Raw genomic sequence first — 24713 nt, 5'->3', positions numbered from 1 at the left:
CCCACAACATGTGGGAATTATGGGAGTACAATTCAAGATGAGATTTGGGTGGAGACACAGAGCCAAACTATATCACATATGAATGGGCACCCCCCAATAAAACTCATAATTTTGTATTGCACATCATAATGAGGCCTTGTTTACCTCCTAAAGCATTGTTTTATTTTTCCATCTTGAATTTCTTAACTTCTAATAACTAAAAAAAAATTAGCCCTCTTACTGGGAAGCACAGATATCATAGGCTTCAAGGCTAACTTAGTTCTATTCTGCCAGTTCCATTTCTTTGCACTTTTCTTGGTTTGGCATCTGCAAGCTAGGCTCCATTCCGCACATAAATCCAGAGAAAGAGAAAGTCTTAAAACTTTCTGTCTTATGTCCTACTGGGTCAATTTGGATCATTGTGCATTATCATCAGAGGAAAACTGTGAGGTAATTGGTTCTAGTCAGGGATCCTGAGTCATTCACTAGCAAGGGCGATGGGATTTGTATTTAAAAAGACCTATAGAGGAGAGCCATGACCCCAAATACATGGCTACTTCACCATGGAAGAGAGGTGAAATGCAGGTTAAATCGATCATATCCACCCTGTTCTCTATAATCAAACTTTTGGCTCCTTCTCAAACCATATCATTTATTACCACATGATGGAATGATATAATAAATTGGCTCTTTGGTGCTTTGTGTTCTCATTTATAACATAATTGTGTATTTCTAAAGCTCTACTCTATTCTCTTCTTGCTCTAAACTCTTCTTAGCTCCATTCACAATAGACTCCTTTATTTATTCTAGCTTCTTACGTACAGGCCTTCACATATGCTATTGTTCCATTTGCCTGGAATTAAAAAACAAAAAACAAAAAACTTTTGTATTCTTTAAAATTCTCAGTTTAACTGTCACTTTCTCAAAAAAATTTCTCAGATACTATTCTCAGACTAATAAAACTCCTCTCTCACAGCAATTTGCATGTCTTTTCTAAAGCAGTCCTTGGTAGCAATTAACTAATTAATCATTCAAATATTTATTTCATCAAAATTTGTATAACCTGGCCTATTTTAGGCCCTATGAGGGCAGGGTCTTGTCTCTACTTTCACTGTTGTGCGCCCATTTCTAGGAGAGAAATGTGAGCATGGCCTTTTTGACATGTTTATGGAAGGGAACGAAGAACAGATGGAGTAATTGGAAGGTAGGGAGGAAGAAGGGAAAGAGAAAGGGAGGGGGAGGACTGAAGGAATTATCCACCTACCTTCAGGGATGGTGGAAAGATTCATTTAAAATGGCAGTTCAGTAAAAGCAATAGCTTAGATTGGTATGCTATATGTTTCCATGGCACCCTGTTCCACTGCTTTCCTAACAATCATCACATCTGAAATTTGTTGTTTATTGTTCTTCTTCTCCAAGGGATTTTTATGGTTCCTGTGGAAGAGACCAGCTCAATCTCCTTTATCAACTTATTCTCAGGGCCGAGCACTGTTTTGGACCCAAAAAGTGCTAAATTAAGTTGAATGAGTAATAAATTATGATTTATAATATTTTGTCAATGGGGTGATTAAATTGCCCACTCTAAAATTAAATTCTTGATTTAATACATTTCTTTGTCCTCTTAATCAAAATGGGCTCTCATATTTTAGACCAGTTGATTGAATAAATGAGGTGTCACTGTGTATTCATTCATTGCAGCTGTCCAGGTCATCCAACAGAGCCCTTTCACCCCCTATTTGTGTCTCCAGCCTTCAGAATAGAGTATGTCCAGAACAACTTAATCAAGTTTAAGCACAGAAAAATGCGGACTTAATTTGGCATCTTTGTGCATATAAACAAGTAGGTTCTTTTAATCTACTGTTCCTTCTTCTGACATAGAAACTTTGATAAATGAAGCAGTAATTTTTGGAGATTATGACATTCATTATCCTTTTTGCTTATCTTCAGTAGCAGGCCTTTTTCCTTTTCCAAGAGAAATTTTCTTTGTGGCAAGGCTGTTTATTTCTCACAGAGTTATTTTAAAGCAAATGTCATGTGGGGATATCACCAGGTAACCTTAAAGCAAGGCTTTTTCACTACAACTCTATTTTATGAAGTGGTTCTTTTTGTGGCAAAGCCATCTCAAAACACTGTCAAAATTGGAAACAAAACAAAAGTCACACAGTCAGAAAAATCAATGATCTTTCAAATAATCCAAGATTAAATCAAATCAAACTAACTCTAATCTTAAACTCTAAAGCCAGTCATGAGTTGTCTCACTTGAGAAGGCCAATAAAGACTAAATTCTAGACACTTGGGTTGCAATAGTGGGTATCGTTTAGGTAATCATGGTTTATCCAAAGTCTGAATGATCTCAGAATTAGTTCACACAGTGTAAACATTGAAAAAAGCTAGACCAAGCTAACAATTCATATTCAAACAATTTACAACATAAATATTTTTACTAATCAATTTAAACTGGAAACTTGCTCTCGAATTGTGCTTTATGTATAATAGTATTTAGAAAGTATTGCCTCATCAGTAAATGGCCAGTAAAAAAGCCTCTGTTTTCTTCACTCAAGAATAAAATTCTATTTGTGATGTAAAAAACAAGCAAACAAACAACAACAACAACAACAACAATAAACAGCAAGAAAGGAAAACCATTACTGAAGGTTACAAATTTGTTCATATGGTATAAGCAACTGTGGAACAAATAACTTATAATTTCCAAATATTCTATATTTCCCAACCTAAATGTATTTTTCACATAATTAAGTAAAATTACAGAAAAAAGTGTTGGCAATATGCCCAGAACACATTTTTATTGTTTATATTTAGTCAAGTAATTTGATCTGCTTTAAGCAATATAGGTCATTGGAAATCTAATTCTACACATGAGTAGATTACAAAGAACAACTTGTAAATGAGAAATACTTGGTTTAGAGTAGTATTTTCTGAAACATGATATAACTGTCTATAACAGGACTTGAATGTATGAACATAATATCAAAAGATAGTCATGAATATATGTATGAGAAATATTTTCATAATAGTCTAATGCCAGCATCAATAATTCTATTTTTTTCATTCTATAAATGTGACTTTATTAATATTTTCTCTTCAGTTAGTATGTTCTCTTCAGTTAGGAAATAGATTTGCAGACCAAAAATTGATTTAGAACTAAATGACATATTCATAGAGTAAGTTTTGTAAACTCAAGACTTAATGTGAAGAAGGAGAAATGTTATCGGTGTGGTGGGCAGAATAACAGCTCCTCAAAGATGTCCACATTACCCATCAATACATTAACTTACAGGGCAAAAATGATTAAGAATCTTTGATGGGGAGATCATCCTGGGTAATGCAGGTGAGCTCAGTTTAGTCACAAGTATCCTTATAAGAGGAAGGCAGTGATATCAGAGTCAGAGATAGAAATTTGAAGATGCTATACTGCTGGCTTTGACAGTAAAAGAAAGAACCATGAGCCAAGGAATGCAGGTGGCTAGCCTCTAGAAGCTGTAAAACGCAAGGAAATTGATTCTCCTTTAAAGCCTCCAGAAGCAGTGCAGCCCTGCTGACAGCTTGATTCTAATTCAGTGAAACCAGTTTCAGACTTCTGACCTTCTAATGATATTGAATTTGTGCCGTTTTTAAGACATAAAATTTGTGAAAATTTCCTATAGTGGCAAAAGAAAAGTAAGATAATTTTCTGATAAAAATAAAAGTAATAATAGATTACTAATACCATGCTTGCTATATGTTAGGCATACATTAAGCACTGTTCATTAAATATATCATTTCATCTATACAATAATACTGACTCATTATTAATTATTCTCACCATTTTACAGAGGAGAAAGGTATATTTTATTGAGGGAAATAGCATATGTGAAGCATGCAAAACTAAGTGGAAGAGGTGGGATTGGTGCCCATAAACATCTAACTCTTATGACAAATAGTGTAAGTTGAAAGAAAGATAAAATTCTAATAATCTCCTCTACTCCTAAATACATTTGGCTGTTCTATTAATTCTACATTTTTTCTTAAAATAATTTAGGTAGAAAAAAATATTCTGTCCAGGAGGAATACATGAGTCACAACAAGAGAACTGAATATGACTTCCTTTTTATTCATTTAACACATCCACAGTGAGAACTGTAGGTCAGTGTGGGTATCTCAGAGCAATCATCCCTTCTTTCATAAATGTTTGTCCTCTGGGCAGGCACCACACTGAAGCCATATGTTGTTGCACCCCTGGATGCATCTGATTGGTCCAGACTTGGGTACCTGTATCAAATTTATTCATACAGCTGCCCCTTCCTGGGAATTCAAATTGGTGTTACAAAAGATGTACTTCATCTCTCCTGGAATGCTGAGTGCTGAATGCTCCTGTATTATGGACACTCAGAGGCACCTAGTGGTTTCACCACATGGTCCAGAGAAATAGAGAAGGCTGTTCTGCAAAGAGTGAGAAAGAATTCGGTATAAATGTAGATAAATAATTTTGATGAATGCAGACAGAACTTTGAAATTTTGCCAGGTTTGGGGTCTAGTATACTAAAACACAGTGTAGTACTAACTATGCTACAATGTTACTAATTGTGCTCTTCTCCTTGGACTCTTTGAGATACCTTATGACAGATGTTTACTAGAGTTAACTTCAAGGGCTTGTGTTTCTTGCAAGGTGATCAGATTTGTATCACATATTGTACCAGATCCTAGACGTAATAATTCACCATCCCTTCCTTCAAATAACTTATGTCCTATTGCAGTTGATTAAGACATATTTTTACAAGTGAACATTTTACATGACAGAAAGAAATTGGCATTAACCAGCACATTTTAGGCCACCAATATTAAACCCTAAAATTCCAGAATATCAATTTTCAATTACTTGCGATTGTCATTTCTCCCTCCTACCTTCCTGAAGGCAGACATTCAGGCGAAAATTCTAGTATGAAATGCATTTAAAAAGAGAAAAAGTGCTCCTCTTATGTGCCTTAGCTTATTCCCTAATGTAATATAGTCAATCCTATTCACTCATCAGTTTTCCAATTATGTTACCCCTATTTGATTAATTTCCTCATTAACATAATAATTGGTGATCATAAAAAATCATTTTCTTACCTCATTACTGTGACATATAATTCCTGCTGCTTCCTTATCATCATCTTCCTATTCATCGTCTAATCAACTTACCTTGAAAATAAAGTGTCCTAGAAACATTGATTTCATATATTTCTTTAAAAGCCAGACATGTATTTATCAATCTGTACCATTTTATATGATTGTTTTATGATCAACATGACTCTCTTTTCTGTTTCTTCTCCTCTTGCTTCAGATTTTCAATGTGCTCTACCCTCCAAGGAGCCTTAACCTTTGAGAGTGAATTCCAGATTTACTCTTACAAATATTTTTAAATCACGCAACATTCTTATTTTAAATGTATGATTTCTTCTCCTGTGGACTAATGATAAAAATCCTCTTCCTTTAGATTATCAGTCTCAGCTGTCCATGACATGGTTCACATCATGATATTAGATCTTTTTCCACAAAGAGGCTGTAAATGTGTTTATAGACGTGATTGTAATGCCCTCACCTCTGGACTTTGCGTGATTACTTCTTATCCTTGTGTACCCATTGCCCTTTATTCCTTTTTCAGAAAGCACATCACATGCTGGTTTACATCCAAGTCATCTTGTCTTGCAATGTCTTTCCCCAACTGATTAACTATATTTGTGAACAGATGTTGCTTTTATTTATTAATAAAATATACTAATGCATGATCTTGAATATAGTGGGTGAACAATATTATTCTAACAGCACATTATTTTTCTAAGACTCTGCTGCAGTTTTCCAGTTTACTTCATCTTCCCAACTTCTGCTTTTTCTGGACTTCACCTTTCCTTATCTCTCATTTGTTTCTTATACCCTATTGCCAGTTATTTACCAATGTGTGTGCATAAAACAATATACAGCTATAAACTTCATTCTAAACATTTATTTCCCCTTTTTTAAATGAGCACAAAGTAAACGTTTTCTGGGATGCAGTTACAGAAAACTCTTTGTCCTGTGTACAAATGAATTATGCCATTTTTAAAGAGAATACCTCATCGTACAATACAAGAAACAAATATAATGCTTCCTTTTCTTAGTTGAAGTTCAGCTATAGGTTCATGTGAATTTTGTTTTCCTTCACACTTTATTTCCTAATATCACTAGAATATAATTCAATATCTGGATTCACATTTATGATATCTGTATAAACAGTATCGGTGTAGTGGTAGACTTGGCAGGGAGAGACTGAGTTTATACCATTTGGTGTCCATCTGATATTATATGTTGTACTTGTTGGGTGGACCAGCCAGAAGACTAAGTCTCCTGGGAGCTAACTTAACAAAAAGAAATAATTACTTGGCTGAGTAACTATTAGAGTATTATCAGACTTCAGTTAGTAACTACAATTAGAGGTAGAAAAGGAAGTATTAGTCGCTGTTGATCTCCTGGCAAACTTCCATCCAAAATCACACTACCTGCATTTCCACATGTCTATCTTGAAAATAAATCAAAAGTGAAATTGTTGGGAATATATGCACACTCTGTGATGTAGCAATTCTAATCCAAATATATTTTCAAGAGAAACACAAACATATGTTAACCAAAAAAAGAGTACTAAATGTTCATAGCAACAATATTGAGAATAGTTCCAAACTTAAGGTGATGAATATATTGTAAAATGAAATACTATACAGCAATAACAAACAACCTACTACTGCACTCAAATAGGAATGAATTTCAAGAACCTAGTTTTGAGTGACAGAAGCCACACATAACAATATGTGTATCTTGATTGATTACTTTCATACGAACTAAAACAAGAAATAAGCCAATCTAGGTTAGACGGCTAGATTAGGGTACCACTGGAAAATTAAATAGAGACATTAAGGTATAATGAGTAGGGCTCCATCTGTGTTTCAGAAATGCTGATAACGTTCTCTTCCTTGACGTAAGTGTGGCTTAAATGACTATGTCCATTGAAAAATTGTCAAGTTGCACAATGATGACATATATGCCTATTGCTAAAAATGCTAATGATAGTCTGAGCCTTCAGGAAGTTGGCAGCTTTTTGCTGGTGGAGAGTCTTGTCTTGATGGCTGCTGACTGACAGATCAGGGTGGTAGTTGATGAAGACTGGACTGGCTGTGGCAATTTCTTTTTTTTGCGCATGTGATAGACACATTTATACATTTAATGCTTTTGTTAGTAATTATTTACAAACCTCCTTACACTATAAAAGAAAAGTCCAATTTTAACAAAAGGCATTGACTTTTCTATCAGGGTACCGAGTTAATTATTTCAATTTAATAATGAGCAACGTTGAAATGACATTACACAGGCCGTTGAGGGAGTCACAGAAAAATGAGCTTCAGAAATATTTTTTGAATGTGTGAGCATGGCTACAAGTACAACTATTCGGGAAAATTAATGCAATATGAAAAATTGTTGTGATTAAAGGACCCTGATTAAAACAGGATAAAGGGTTCAGGATGTATAAAGTCACCACTGGAGAATTTCTTAAAATAAGACAACAACGAAGTTTGCTGCATTGATGTATCCTTCTTTTCACAAAAGGTTTCTCTGTAGCATGCAATGCTGTTTGAAGGCATTTTATCACAGTGGAACTGTTTTCAAAATTAGAGCTTAATCATGTCTACATTTTGTCTTAAATCAGGAAATGTGCAGATCTTTACTTGAACATTTAAAAGCTAGTATAAGGTAATTAATTAGCTTAATTTCAATATTGTTCCATCTTAGAGAACAAGGAGGCCCAAGGAGAGGGAGAGAGATGAAAGAAGAGCTTGGTGGAGCAATCAGAGCACACACAACATTTATTGGTTAAGTTTGTTGTCTTGTATGGGTTCAGTTGGTGGCACCACAAAACAATCGCAATAGTAACATCAAACATCACTGATCACAGACAACCATTATATACATCATAATAATTTAAAAATCTAAAGTACTGTGGGAATTGCCAAAATGCGACACACAAATTCAAAATAAACACATGCTGTTGAAAAAATGCCACTGATAGGCATGCTGGACACAAAGTTGCCACAAATCTTCAATTTGTAAAAAAGACAATAACTGCAAAGTACAATGAAAACAAAGTGCAATAAACCAATGCATGCCGATATTCAGCATCTACAGATTAAATTCCAATGAAACCTCATTGTAGGTTTGTTTTGACCGCATATACAAAAACTATACAACATCGTAATTTTATTTCACTATTGTCAAGGTTTATGTGAAATTTCACAACTCCTATGCATGTTATATCATATACTACATATGGTTCTTATATGTCACAAAAAATATTTTTTTTTCAGACAAAACATTACCTGACAAGAGCTTTACCTGTTTTCTCTGCCTATGCAATGCTTACTCGTCTTTGAAGACCTAGCCCAATTTTTTCATCTTCTGTGCAAAGGTTATCTACTTCCAACACAGAGCACAAGCTGCCCTCTCCTTTGTGAACCATGTATTGTGTTAGTAACTCTAGGATATCTTTTAAGTCATATGTTTGGATGACCTCTTTACTGATCTGACTTCCATACTATATTGTGAGGTTCTCAAGGTCAAGGACATTCTTCTACATTCTAGTTTCACCGACACTTAAAAAGTACACATACAATCTCTAGAAATAACTTTGGAAAATGTTGGAAACTACATGAAAAAGATGACAAAACTGCCCCGAATTAAGTCATATCCTCAAGGAACTAAATACTTGAACTACATTTTCTGCAATTCCTTTAGAATTACTTTTATTGATTTGCCCATTGTCATCCTATCATCTATCGACAGAGGTGAAATTTCTAGGAAGCAGCGTTAAAAAAACTGTGGCTGTGGTGCAGAAGAAATGTTGTTGAGGATATTGTTCATCAAATTATATGTTGTCTTCTACATTGTGACTACTCACACACACCAAAAAAAAAAAAAACACAAAAATCTCAGTCCTCAGCAGCTGCAATACTTAGCCTTTCCCTGAAAATGAACGTATTTTAATATTCTCACTATTAAAATTCTGTTATTTATAATATAGCTTCCGCTAGGCATTTTTAGGTTTTTTTTTTTAAAAAGGTCCAAACTGTAATCTCTCTCCAGCGAATGTTCAAGGCCTTACTGCCTATGTTTTTTTGAAAGGACAGCCCCTTGACTGAGTCAGGAAATAAAAGCTCATTTGTGATTTATCTTCACTTCACCCCAAGGGTAAAAAGCTTTATAATCATCCAGTATGATGAAATGGTAGTATTTAAAAGGAAAGAAATGGAGGCTTATGTTCCAGTAGAAAATGCAGAGACAAAGAGAAATATTTAGAGAAATATACTACTAATAATATAAATATCTAAACTCTACTGATTGTTTCTTCTCTAACATTATACTCTACTGATTTCATTTCATCTTCATTTCAGACTTAAGACATCTCAATAGTAGTCTTACAACTTTTATTATTTCCGTACTGCAAGTCAGGAAAGTCTTAGAGAATTCAATTATTTTGCAAAACATTACAAAGCAGTGAGTAGTAGAGCTGGGTTTAAAATCCACTGGAATAAGCCAAGGTCTGTATCTTTAATAATTCTACTACACTGTTTCATATTAAGAAACGCAAAGTATCCTAAAGACATATAATGCATTGTGCAAGTGGTTCTTTAGGCTGAAACTTATAACTTCTATAATTTCTAATATCAAAAATTCTTATTTCATCTTTATTGAAAGTATTTATGCAAAATATCTCAAAGGATTTGTAGCATGACTATGAGATGGTATGCATGAATAAAAAATATGTAATGCACACACTATGTGCAAACAGAAATAAATATGCTGACTCTTCTAGACATATGAATCTTGCTACATAAGAACTTAAATAAATGGATAAAAAATGAATAAATAGGTCAATTATTTATAAACCTAGTCTTAAGTTTAATGTAATTACAATGAAAATTCTAATGAGAGTTTTGTGAGAAGACTTACAAAGATCAAATAAAGTTTATCTAGACAATATATTCAAAAATAAATATGCATTACAATTTCTCATTTGTAATTACAGAAAATTAAAATGAAAAATAGTGAACTAATTGTTTCAAATAACAACTAAAAGGCCAGGCACAGTGGCTCATGCCTGTAATCCAGACACATTGGGAGGCTGAGGTGGACAGATTGCTTGAGCCCAGGAGTTCGAAATTAGCTTGGACAACATGGTAAAACCCCCGCTCCACAAAAAATACAGAAATTAGTGGGCATGGTGGCACAGGCCTGTAGTCCCAGCTACCAGGAGGCTGAGGTGGGAGAATCGCTTGATCCCAGAAGGTTGATGTTGCAGTGAGCCAAGATTGCACAACTGCACTCCAGTGTAATGACAGAGCAAGACTTTGTCTCAAAAAAAAGAAGGCCGGGCGCGGTGGCTCACGCCTGTAATCCCAGCACTTTGGGAGGCCGAGGCGGGTGGATCACGAGGTCAGGAGATCCAGACCATCCTGGCTAGCACGGTGAAACCCCGTCTCTACTAAAAATACAAAAAATTAGCCGGGCGCGGTGGCGGGCGCCTGTAGTCCCAGCTACTCTGGAGGCTGAGGCAGGAGAATGGCGTGAACCCGGGAGGCGGAGCTTGCAGTGAGCGGAGATCGCGCCACTGCACTCCAGCCTGGGCGACAGAGCGAGACTCCGTCTCAAAAAAAAAAAAAAAAAAAAAAAAGAATTCTTTTTTTAAGATGAAAACCAAGGAAAATAATCAATATTAACAAAGTTTTCTTCACAGAAATGTACCTTATTACCTACATTATATAAAATAAAAAGTTAGAAACAACTTTAATTTTTGGCTTTAAAAGAATGTCTAAGTAAAGTGTGGCATGCCCAAAAGTATTTCAACATCCATTTAAAGTATATCTGCCAAGTTATTGTAATTGTGTGAGAAAGGTTTTATACCATCTAAGTGCTAAAGTATTATGTGGAATGTTATATACCATATGATCTCAGTTACACAAAACTCTACCCAGAGGGAGAAAAATCAAAAGGAAAATCCTTAATAATAATTTCTATCATTAGCTTTAAATGGTGGACTGATACATCATTATATTTTTCTTCTTTATACTTAGTGGTAAATCCCACAGATGACAATAAATATGTATTTTTAAAAATTAAATTAGAAATATAAGAATTTACAATTTTAAAGCTTATGTTTAAATCCCTGTCCGTAATTAATATACATAAATGATTTGGCAATACTACAAAAGTAGTAACCAGAGTAAGATATCATATTGTGTATTATGAATACTGATGGCATGTAGAAACAAGTATATGCTCTTGTAAATTATTAATTGTACTTCTAATATGGTAATACCATTAAAAGTTCAGAAACTTTCATATTACAGTGGGAAATGCAAAAAGAGCTTAAAGTTTGAAAAAATATGAATTAAGGAAGAGAATGTTGGATTTTATTTTTCCCCGTACTAGGGAACATATTCTCCCAAGGTTTAGGACCAGATTAATGGAAAGAAATAAAAATGTTATATCCATTTTGTGGAGGGATGGGAAAGTGGTGAAAGTGGTTGAAATAAAAATATATGTTCAAAAATATATGTTCAGTTGCAATCAGGTTGGGCCAGATTTTGGAGGGGCTATAAAACCAAAGAATGAAACACCCATTTGATTCTCAAGCTCTCTGCTGGCTACCCTTTATTTGGGAGAATACTAAGCTTTGGATTTTTCTAACAGGATCAGTGGTGGTTTTGGGGAAGGAGAGGATGGAGCCAAATAATTTAGCTAAAAAAGCCAGAGGCAAAGAATGGGGGAGAGCTTCTCATGTTTTATGTGAAGGGTCACTGAGAGTAGGCCAACACTTAAACATTAATTACATTAATCGTCTTATTTCTATTCTAGGTTAAATGACACATTGAATAGTTAATACTTATTTGCTAGATACTGAACCCAGCATATGCATTATTTCACTTTAATTCTCACAGTGATCCTATGAGGCAGCCATATTAGTTTTCTCTCCATTTAACAGATAAGGAATGTAATGGTTTGAGAGTCTGAAGAACCAGACCAAATCTCACAGTTAGAGGGGAAAAAATTAAGCTATTAATTTGGGTCTGATTGATCCCAAAGTTTGCCAAAGGCAAGCAGCTTGATCCATAAAGGAAAATATGAAACAAGTAAATTTGAGTGAAGAAAAATAAAGAACAAAATGAAACTATTTAAAGGCCTTCAGCAGAGAATTATAAATGACATTAATGTTTTAGGAAAATTAATCGGATAGGCAAAAAATTAAAAGAGCGTGATAGATTAGAGGGGGAAACACCTACTAGAAAATGACTACAGAATTTCAAATGTGACAGATGAAAATGCAAATGAAAGTAGGAATGACAGGGAATAAATTTATGACAGAATTAACAAAATAATTAATAAAATAAGTAGCTGATTGGATGTGAGGAACAAAATATAAGAAAAAGGTAATAGTGATGGATATTTGAAAAGTACTATTTTGGCATGTCTAATACATTTTCAAGGTCAGAAATATTGTTTGATCTATCTTTATTCTCAATATTGTCTGTGTTCTCTTGTATTTCTTAATTTTTGAATGTATGGTCTTATTTGACTTCATTGTAGTTGTAAGAAGTTAGTAGAAAAAAAAAATACTTGCCACATACTGTATTTAAATACTGATCAAGGTTGGGAGGGCTTTTGAAATAAGCAAACCACATATAAGATAGAGCTCAGCAGTCAACGAATTCTAAGTGTTGTCTGCAATATGGTCATCAAAATGAATGTTTGAGTTTCCTATATTTATATGGCAGTAGCACTAGTATTAGCATATGCTGAAATGTAATTTTAATTCAGTAAGCATTTTTATTTTTTATTTTATTTTATTTTATGTATTTATCTTTTTTTTGGAGATGGAGTCTTGCTCTGTCACCCAGGCTGGAGTGTGGAGTGCAGTGGCACGATCTTGGCTCACTGCAACCTCCGCTTCCCAGGTTCAAGCAATTCTCCTGCCTCAGCCTCCTGAGTAGCTGGGACTATAGGCACATGCCGCCACGCCCGGCTAATTTTTTTGTATTTTTCTTTTTTTTTAGTAGAGATGGGGTTTCACCGTGTTGCCTAGGCTGGTTTCGAACTCTTGAGCTCACACAATCCACCCGCCTTGGCCTCCCAAAGTGCTAGGATTACAGGCATGAGCCACTGGTCCCGGCCAGCATTTTTATTTCTAAAAACTGTAGATGTAATTTCTTCTTATAAGAGTTCAAGAAATAAATAGATCTTTAAAAATATTTTAATTATTTTTATACTACAGGAAAGTAGCTGTCTATTAACACAAAGGTATCATGTTGTTCATTTTGAGTATCACTTCAAATCTTCTGCCATTTCCCAGGGAACAAATCATTTGGTTCTTTGAATTTCTGCCAGTCGATGCAAACAATTAATTCAAGTGGAGATAGAAATCAATTGTGTTAGCAGAGGATCATCCACAATTGTAGTATTCCAGGAACTTTGGCCCTTGTTTGGGGCAGGGAGCAGGGGACAGCAGTGAGGCAAAGCACAGCATTAGGAGAACCAGAGTCTTTATTTCAATAAGTATTTCAATAATTCAGAAGATCTGATTTTGAAAGCATCTCATCTCTCTGGAATGAGTGAAGTCAATACAATATAAAACTTGTATTAGCTTGTGAATACCTTAACAACTTTAAGAAAAGATCTGAATATTAAATTTCCTATAAAATATTAGAAAGTGTGAACTCAGTCCTATAATCCTGATGCTCCTAGAAAACTATGCATTGCATATTTACAAGCATTGTGTCATATATTTACAAATATTTCACCATTTGACTCTCACAAGTGCTATTTTTATGATAATGCTACAAATATATAAAAGGAAAGGCAAAGAGATTTAGGGTTTGTCCTGTTCACTCATTTATTTATTTTTATCTTCAGAATGATTGTTTTCTTAACAAGGTATGAGAAAATGTTTTTAGTTACCAGGCCCCATAATTTAACAAAATCAGCCAGATATTCCTCATTCAAGTGAAGCACTTGCATAAACACATATCAAATTCCATCTTATCTAAACAGATCACTTGCTTTGACCCAACCACCAGTGTTCAAATATTTCCAAATAGCATTTTTGGAGGCAATGTCTCCAAAAATATACAGATGCTGTAACAACAGGAATCAGAAAGTTCATGGTTTTTTTTTTTTAAGTTATTGTCAATGGTCACCTGAAATACTTTAAAATATACTGATTGAAGTGGTAGAGATCTGTACATGCTCAGCACCTTAGGAATAACTGGCTTCGTACTAATCGGCATGCTCTGGCATCGTCGGACACAGAATTTTGGTCAGGGAAAAAAAAGCAAACAAACAAAACAATATCAGCAATAACAAAAAACACAAGCCAGTTTGTATAAAACGGGAATGAATAGTTTCATATAGAAGTTAGGCCATTGTATCTGTCTCCTTATGATTTTCAAATGTCATAACTGTCACAATCTCCTTTTCATGTCCTCTAACTTAAATACTGAAATACAGGGTTACCCATTATTAACACACCTTATGTGAAATTAGAGGGGAATGGAAAAAAGAAAAAAATAATTGTTTGATATATAAAAATATATACATATCAAAACAAAGAAGGAAAAGTATGTAACTACTACAGTCCTCATTTCTTCCCCTTGTTGTGTGGCCAAAGTTAATATTTGTAATTTCCTTTCTCACTGTCTTTCCATTTACTCTGTTGCCCTGAGTCAGCACCACAGCCAGTCACGGTTTTTTATCTGGGGGACTAGGGAAGTGACCCAAATTGTTGTTTCAGAGGAGTCCTTGTCATTAGCAGTCTGGTCTGTATGCAATTGTTATAGTTTCTTATTTATACATATCAATGAACTTAGTACTAGGAAATGACACTGATTCCAGACATATTCAGTATTAACCTCATTTTATATTGGTAATTCTATAACCTGGATAATCAGGATCTGTTATACCAGCTAGTACATTAGATTCCTTATGTGCCTGTCTGTTCTAAAATGGCCAAGGGGCAATCTCCTTCCAATTCAATGTAATTTGTGTTGGGTCGCCTAGTGAAAGCATTTTTCTTTGAGAATCAGAAAAGCCTGAATATGCAGAGATGGGAAACAAATATTTCCACACGTTGGCTTATAAATTCTGGTCATGGGAGAAATGATGCCACATGCTGATCGCAAATTTAGAGCATCTTACAATCCGAAGAAAACCACTAGCTTAACAAATGTTGTCACCCAGTTAGTGTCATAACTGATAGTGGAGTCATAGCTGCAGTCTCAACCTCCTGGGCTTAGGTGATCCTCCCACCTCAGCGCCCTCTCCCTCCAGCTGGGACTACAGAGGTGCAGCACCAGGCCCAGCTAATTTTTGTATTGTTTTAGTAGACAGGGGGTTTAACCATGTTGCCCAGGCTATCTCAAACTCTTGGGCTCAAGGGTAACTGAGTTTCTAGTAGCCATTCCGTTGTTCCATTTTGTTTAGGTAAGCTGTAGGATAATGAATATTATAACACCATGAATATATTTGGTGGAATTAAGCCTATTGCCACACTTCAATCACTTTAAGTGAATTTCCTGGTCAGAATATATTTTGTATGTGTTCTCTGATATTAAAGATGTCACCCCATGAATCCACTGATGGTGTACTGAAAAAAGTACTGTAGATTGCAAAAAGGAATTCATGTCCAGACTAAATGTCTTTTTCAGAAAAGAGAAATCTTTGTTTCTACCATGAAGGATGAGACAGTCCCAACTTCACTGAATTGAAGATAATTCAATTTGCATTTGCACCTTTCTTGAGAATCAATTACCCATATATCTGCAGTTCTGTTTCTGGACTCTTTCTTACATACCTTGGATTTAGCAGTCTTTCATCAATATGTGCTGTCTTCATTACTGTAACTTTATCATAAGTATTGAAATTAGGTATTATGTTTTCCACAATTTTATTTTTTGGTTTATTTTGCCTAGTCTGGTTCCAATGAACCTCCATATGAATTTTAGAATAGTTTGTTAATTTTGATATAAAGTCTTAATAGAATTTTGATTGGGATTACATTAAATCTAAAGATCTATGTGGCAAAATTGATATCCTAACAATATGTAATTTTTCAATGGACAAGCATGGTGTATATTTCCAGTTACTCAGATCTTAGTTACTTGTTTTCATTAGTGATTTATACTTTATAGTATGTAGTTCCTACTTTTTAAATTGGTACTTAAATATTTCATGTATTTTATTGTTATTATATATAGTACATGGAAAAATCCAAATACACAATATCCAAATAAAATAACTAAAAATACAACTTATTACTTTACTTTGACCTTGTGTTCTCCATTCTTGCTAAACTTAATACTTTTAGTAGATATTTTGAAAATTTATTGGGATTTTCTAGGTGAAGAGTCATGTCCTCCTGTGAATAAAGTTTTATTTATTTTAAATAATGTAAGATAAAAACTACTCTTTTATGCGTAATGATTTACCAGTACTGTTGTTCTTCCTGTACCAAGGTTCTCTCTGTTATTTTTCTCTAATTTTAAGAACTTTCTTCAGTATTTCTTTTAGAGTAGGCCTTTAACAACAAATTATTTTATTTTCTCTTATTTAGCAATTAATTTATTTTACTTCATTTTGAATGAATGATATATATATGATGATATAGATATATATGATATAGGTATAGATAATATCAAATTCTAGCTTAGGAGGTGTTTTCTTTTCAGCAGGTGAAATCATCATTCACCTGTCTCCTGGTCTTTGATTTCTGATGAGAAATCCACAGTTAACAAATTATTATTCCCGTATTTGCAGTCTATTATTTTCTAGCATATATATAACATATATTATTATATGTTATATATTATTAATATACATATATATAAAACATTTGGTTTTCAGAAGTTTGACTATGATAAGTCTGGGCAAGGTTTATTTGTAGTTCGTCTTATTTGATGTTTACTTCTTGACATACTTGTATCTAAATTTATGTCTTTTACCACATTTGGGAAGATTACCATCATTATTTCCACAAATGTATATTTCTACCCCAGACTTTTTCTCCTATCTTCCTAGAACTCTAATGACTCAAACTTTAATAATTTTGAAAATTTCTCATAAGTACCAAGACTCTGTTTATAGCTTTTCAATAATTGATTCTCTTTGTTCATTCATCTGATTTGTTGTCTTCTGTTGATCTATCTGAAAGATCACTGGTTCTTTTCTTTATAATTTCTACTCACCATCAAATAAAATTTGTATTTTAGATATTTAATTTCATAATTTCTATTTCTCTGCCAAGAATATATATCTTTTTGTTCATTTTATTTGTAATTATCTTTAATTCAGTTATGATAGCTACATTAAATAATTTCCAAGTAATTCTAACATTTGAGTCATCTGAGGATTGACATCTGTTGATTATACTTTTTCTTTAGAATTGATTGTGCTGTTTCTGTAGACTGCAACAAATGAATCTGATTTTATTACAAACTCATGACATAATCACACTGAACAGAGTAGGAAAAAAATGAGCTAAGTTGACTAACTCTGGAAAACAGTGTTTTGACTAGAAACTCCAAGGCTAAATGTAAAAGTACACTGTATATAAGCACTATATTCTAGTTGGTAAGTTAGTTTCTCCTGAGAGTACAGCCTAAAAATTCTGAAACTGCTTTACACGTATACTGAGGGTGAGTATATAAGTGCATGGATGCCTACGTTTTTCTGGTTCTTTGTATGTCAAAACACTTTAGATTGTTTCTTGACATTTCAAATACGAAATTATATAGAATCTGGATCCTGTCACAATCATGTACAAAAATGTTGGTTTTGTTTTGGTTATGTTTCTTCACCTGTTTTAGCAGAGAATCAACCAATTTACCTTCAAATTGCGAATTCTCTCATGCCTTCTGTGAGAAATGATTGCTATCAATCCTTAGTTAGGCTGCCTTGCCTCTGAAAAACACATGCTCCATTCCAAAATTTTTCTCAGACTTGGGTGGTGGCTAAAATCTCAGTGTGGGGGTGGGGGAACAACACACACTGGGGCCTGCGGGGCAAGTGGGGAGGGAGAGAATGAGGAAGAACAGCTAATGGATGCTGGGCTTAAAACCTAGGTGATGGGTTGATCTGTGCAGCAAACCACCATGGCACATGTTTACCTATGTAACAAATCTGCACGTCCCGCACATGTACCTCAGAACTTAAAATAAATGCTGAAGATAGATAGATAAATAAATAAATAAATAAATAAATAAATAAATAAATAAATAAAATGGTACAGCTACCCCCCTCCAAAAAAAAAATCTCAGTTCAGATCTAAAACCTTCTGCTATGCTACTTTGGTTCTGTCCCTTGTGTAGTCAGAGATGAGCATAAGATGTGTCAAGGATCATACATAAAATGAGGAATTCTCCTTTAGCTGTCTCTTTGAGATTTTCCTCATCATCTCTAGGCCTCAAGGTGTACATTTCCTGATACCTCTGGCCAAGAAGATCAGATTCTTTCAGACGCTTAGCTGCCCACACCAATGCCCTGCCATCCAGCCCTTGACTGGACCCTGCCCTCAGGCCAAAGTGATAAGAAACTGAGAGGAGAGAAAAAAAGAAACTTTCTTTTGTGTTGTTTCTCCATGTTTTGACACATATCCTTCCATTCTAACACTCCACCTGCTTTTATTAACTTTTCAGAAAGGAGAAATGAACTCTGACAATTGCCTTGAATAAGAAGTCAAGAAGAGGATTGAGAATAAACCAACAGAACTGAGAGGCTGAAGATTTGACGATCTTGACAATGGTGGTTTTGATGGTGATAAGACTGTTGGTTTAATAGTTTATATAAGATATGTTTATTTTGATTAAAATAATTTGAGTTTTATCATATCATTTCAATATATAATGCATTTCTTTCTTTTTCCTTAAATAGTTTAATGTTTATATACAAATTCCTTACTTTTATTATTAGGTGCACTTTGAAATTCTGAGACTGTGAACTAAGTCACTATGACTTTGGAAAGCCTTAACTATGATAAAAAGCTTTTAGCACATATCTTTTTGTATCTTTTCCTTTGTACATCCTGCACTAAGTAAATTTTGTTTCTTTCTAAAATACAATTTTCCTAATGTTGTTTACAGTGTTTAGAAAAATAATGGTAAAGAGCAGCTACAATTAAAAATGAGAACAATGGTAAAACCTACCTTGATTTTCATTATGTCAAAGTCAGTACCATACACAGAAAATTAAGAATGATTAAATTGTTATTTGCTTTTTGTACAAAAGCATTTCCTACTTAACTGATCTTCACATTGCCACTCTGATTTCAAGGGAGATAATTGAAGATTTCCAGTGCAATCCTGAGAGGTCCAAAACTTCTTGAACAAATGTGTGTCCATCGAAAAACCAGTATCAAGGACTCTGGGAATCTATTGGATAAAGCCCACCTCTGTAACTAAGTACATGTCCCCATTGTAGAATCATCAACCAGCATATTGAAATTGCTTCTTTCATGCCAGATAACAGGTTTTTTGCCAAGAAAGAAGACCCCGTGCAGTCATTGTTGTCTCCCCTTAACTCCTCTCCTGCTGTGAGTGTGGCTCAGAGCAGCTGCCTGTTCTTCCTAAACTCTGAGTCTATCAAATCATCCCAGGTATCCAACTGTACACCTGCTGCACTTATAGCAACAAAAGTTAGGGAATAAGGTTGATTATCTGCCAAAAACAAGTAAAGATATAATTTTGCTCTAGGACAAAATGTGTTTAGGACACAAACGATTTTAATTCTCTGGAAGCTCTCTGCTTTCCTCTCTCTACACAGCAATCCCTCCAGCCTGCCTCTTAATTAAACCACCATTTTGTAGCTCAGAGTAGGAGAAAAAACATAAAGTTCTTTATCGAAAAAGCACTCTGCTCTTTTCGTGATTCGCTACAGTCCTCATAAAAAAATACATATATAAGAAATGTTTTTGGACAGTATGTGACCAGTACAAAAGAGTTTAATACAATTAACTTAGATACACTTCCTGAAATTACTTGCTAAATCTGGATAATATAGTAAAATAATATTTTGTGTCTGTGTTCCTCCTTAGTAGTATTTAAGTAACTTATATCATCCTATCTTATAATTCTGGAAACATCTATAACAATTTAAAATTAGAGAATTTGGGAAGTAAAACAAATAAAGATTTCACACAAGCAAAAGATATAATGCTGAAATTGAGAATTTGGTATGAAAAAAGTCTCTCTGTTTTCCTATATGATTGAAGTTATCTGAAATATGCTAGAGGCAACAGGCTAGGGTATAAGTAGCAAATACCTCTATAACTATAAATTGCAAAATGTCTTTTTATTTCGTTACATTAAAAAGTATTGAAATAAAGAGAAACTCATTATGTGAACTTTAAGTAATATCTAAATGTAGACTATGATAATCAAAAGTCTTTCTTCACTATATATAAACACTCTTATCAGCAAAGGAAGGTAGTATTTACAGCTATGCATATATATTCTCATACTTTTTATTTTTGTTGTTAATTTAAAAATGTACATATAAATAAGGAATCATACTATAAACTTGTGACTTGTTTTTACATTTAATAGAATATCTTCAATAATGTAAATAATTTTTATGACTGCATATATAATTATAATATTTTTGTGCGTATACTTTGATCATATCCAAACTGTTTTGTATAATACAATACTAGAAGTGGAAGTGACAATCAAAATTGCCTTTGAAAATCTGTAATTATTTGCACACCTAGCAGCACCATTTGAGTGTGTCCTTTGCCAAATAGTTTTATATATAGTGAAATAATTTAATATTTCCATTATTGTGATTCATTTGCTTTTTCCTAGATTGTTTTAAAGTTAATTGTATTCTCATGCTTCTCTAGACTATTTTTAATTCTCCTGTGAATCACTTGTTCAGATATTTTTTCTTTTTCTTTACTATTGCCATTTTAATATTATTATTATATTGATTTGTAGAAGTGTTATATATATAGTCTGCATATTTATCTTTGTATACATGTTATAAATACTGTGTTTCTTTTGAATCTACCACCTATTTTTTTAACATTTTGGGGATTAAAAGTTTCAAGTCATTAAGTTGTAATATATAAAAACACCAAATAATTTTAGTGATTTTTTTGGATCTAATTTTTTTAGGAATATCATCTCCACTCTGAGGATATGCAAATATGTTCTATTTTATTTGGTATTTCTTCATTCTTTCAATTTTAAGATGTAGAATTTTAAATTTTCTGGCATTTAATTATTAATGTAGTATTAGAGGGGTTGATATTTTTTAGTATAAAGTTCATATGGCCAGCCAATTATACCAGTACATTAGTTAAGTACAACAATTTGAAATGCAATTTTAATATTAAAAAATTTCCATTAATACCCATCTGTACTATCTTTCCTGCATTAATTCATTTGCTAATTCCACTTCCAATACCACTGTATTTATATGTTTATCTTGATAAATGGAGGTTAATTCTCTTATTGTTTTTTCTAATGATTCCTAATATAAAAAGTTTATTTTGAATTATTTTCTAATTTCAAGTTTTTTTTAGTTTACTGCAGTAATACTAGACAAGTAATATTTTAAATAAGTATTTGAATTCTATTGAAATTTTTCTTTTACCACCTTTAGAATTGAATTATAAGCCATAATGTGTTCAAAGATAATAATATATTTTCAGTTATATAAAAGGAAATATTTGTTGTATGCTCCATTTTCTGCCTTAGAAAAAGACTGTATTTCCCCCAAGTGCTATATTAGTAAAGGATTTGAACATTAATGTCTTTTCCAATAACCTCTGGCATTTGCTTAATTTGCAGCTAGTAAACAAAATTATTTCATAGCAAATGGCAGGCTTTCCATTCAAACAATTCCTGAATTAGTGTTTCCTGTAGTGTATTACATAGAACACTAGATATGGGCGGTTTCATCAAAATGAAGTTCCATTGCCGTTGAATTCTGGGAAACTCTACAATATATATCTCATATACAATGTCGTTTGTGTCATTTTACTTATAAAACTACTCATGAACATTTCTAGACATATGTACATAAATACATGCTGCACTCTGTTTTCAATTATCTTAGTTTTAAGACCTGTTTTTATACCTATACAGCATTATTGTGTAATAAGTGTACATGTGTGCTTTTGAGTATTCCAAATTTCTCCTATCACTTTAAATTGCATTTTTAACATATTTTTATTTCATTTACTTGGCTTAGCATAATTAAATACTAACAGGTCACTTTTTTATTACATACTACTTTTTTTCAAGGTGGGCTTTACTTGAGTTCTATGAAATAATGTTATATATTAATATGGAGAATTTTCTTCATATGATCAGTAATTTCATTATTTCCTTGCTTATTAGTTAATATTTTTACATTGCTTTGAGGTGTTATTTAAGAACTGTGAACATTTCTTAGAAAATTATATAATATGATTATAAGAATAGATGAAAAGTACTTTAAAAATAAATTATAATCTTCTTGTTTTACTTTCATTTTATACTCCCTCAGTTCTCTGTTCTGGATGCTTCAGTATTTTTTTGCATTTCAATGCTTGGTGATTATATTAAAAATAACAAAACCCAGGAGCTCTGTTGGCTGATAAGCAAACTGAACTTGCTTATCTCTTAAATTAATCAGATTTCATCAATCTGTGAGTATTCTTTCAAATTACAACTCAAGATGTGATACCTGCTTTAATCCAGCCAATCTTGCCATGTTACAACCCACAAAAATTTGTACCTCCACTGTTATCAGCAAAAACTGTCTAAGCTTTTGCCTGTTCAGTTTTCTTGCCCTCTCTTTAATTACAATTTTCAAGCAAATACTTGTGAGCTCAAGGCCTCTTTCACAGCTCATGGCCATTCAATCTAGGATTAATTATTCAGGTGAATATAGTCCAATCTTTATTATGAGATTATATCCTGTTCTTTTGCACTAATTTTATGTAGCAAAATAGCCCTGGAATTTGTTCTTAAATTCAGGAGATTTATGATTTTCTTATTTTGTCTATATATGAAAAATTAGCATTATTTCATGAAATACGGACTTCAATGTTTCTAAATTGAGAAAAGTTTAAAATTCATTAATTCATCTATTCTATAATGTCAGACAAAACAACATATTGAAACCTATCATTTTAAATATAATTCTTTCCTTAAAAAATAGTTAAGTGAAGCATTTACTTATCAGAAGTTTCATTATTGAACTTAAAGAATAGTGAAACTTCCAAAAACTTCAACACATTTTCAGGATATAGCTTACATACTGAGAACATTCTTCTTTATTTCTCTGATGATGTTAGTAGATAACAAAGCAGGAAAACTTCCATCAAAGTACAACACTATGTCCTTGGATATAACAAAAACAACAACAAAAGAAAATGATCACTTTCAAAATGGTAAATTGGCTTTTAAATATATTTTTAAAATTCATTGAAGTTTCTAAAATAGACAGGAATAAGATAAACAATGACCTGTGGGGAGAAAATCAAAGACCGACAGACACCACTGCTCTAATAGGTGCTGCTGCTGTTAACAAACCACCTGTATCCATCAAAAGTCGATTCAAAAAGATTGAAGGCGAGGTCTCAACCCTGATTGAAATGAAATGTCAGCAAGGATAAGAGAAGAAAGATGGAGATTGTATTAAAAAGAGAAACTATGTTCAGAAATAAGCTTTGGGACACACAAGAATCTAAAATGGCATCTATATCCAGCAGAGCAAATTCCCGGGGTACGGAGAACTAGGTTAGTTTGTCTTTTTGAAGCACTTGTTGAATTCTGAGTTGAATCTGAACATAAATGGATTTAAAAGAGAATCCTTTTTATTGATTTCCAAGGTAAGATGACATATGAGGAAGAGAAGTAGAAAGGAATAAAAATTGCTAAGGCTGTAAAAGCTTGTTACATTTTTTCTTTTTCAAGGTTCTCAGCATAAGTATAAATTATATACATTAATCTACTTTAAGAAATTGTGTACAGTATGCCAAACTGAGAAAACTGGCCATTTATTTCTTTGATTTTCTTCATGTCGGCCCCTGACATAGTACACACATCAGAAATTATAAAAGATCTAGGAATCCAAACTCATCACTAACACTCTAATTTGAACACAAAGACAAGAGTGTTCATTCTTCAGGGAGGTGGTGTGTGTGATAGAATGAATATTGAATTAGTCTTGAAAGTCTAAAGTTTTACTTTCAGCTCTGACAATTCAGTCAATGTGATCTTGAAACATCTCACCCTACTAAACCTCACTCTACCCAGTTATAAAATGGAAAGAATAATCCCCGATTTTTCCTCACAAACTCAAAATCCTGAATAAAATGTTTAAGTTATGTGGAGGTGTGAAACACTACACATATGTGGCATGTCAATATTTCTACATGTGCAATGTGGAAAGTCTATCAACTTCTCACTATCTCTCATATAGTCAACCTTTCCTCCAGCCCACCTTGTAAGACATCTTAAAATGCCACTTCTTGATATATAATTATATAATATTAACCTCAGTCCTCATTTCAAATCCAAGTAAGACTCATGATAATCCTCTCTCCCCTATACCATCATCTTTGCATTTCTATTAGAATGATTTATCCTTAAATTTTCTTAATTATATTCCTTTTGGAATTAACTGATACCATTTTT

Source organism: Pan troglodytes, chromosome 14 (genome assembly GCF_028858775.2).
Source record: "Pan troglodytes isolate AG18354 chromosome 14, NHGRI_mPanTro3-v2.0_pri, whole genome shotgun sequence".
Taxonomy (NCBI): domain Eukaryota; kingdom Metazoa; phylum Chordata; class Mammalia; order Primates; family Hominidae; genus Pan; species Pan troglodytes.
The sequence above is the reverse complement of the archived record's forward strand: the minus strand, read 5'-3'. Positions refer to the sequence as shown.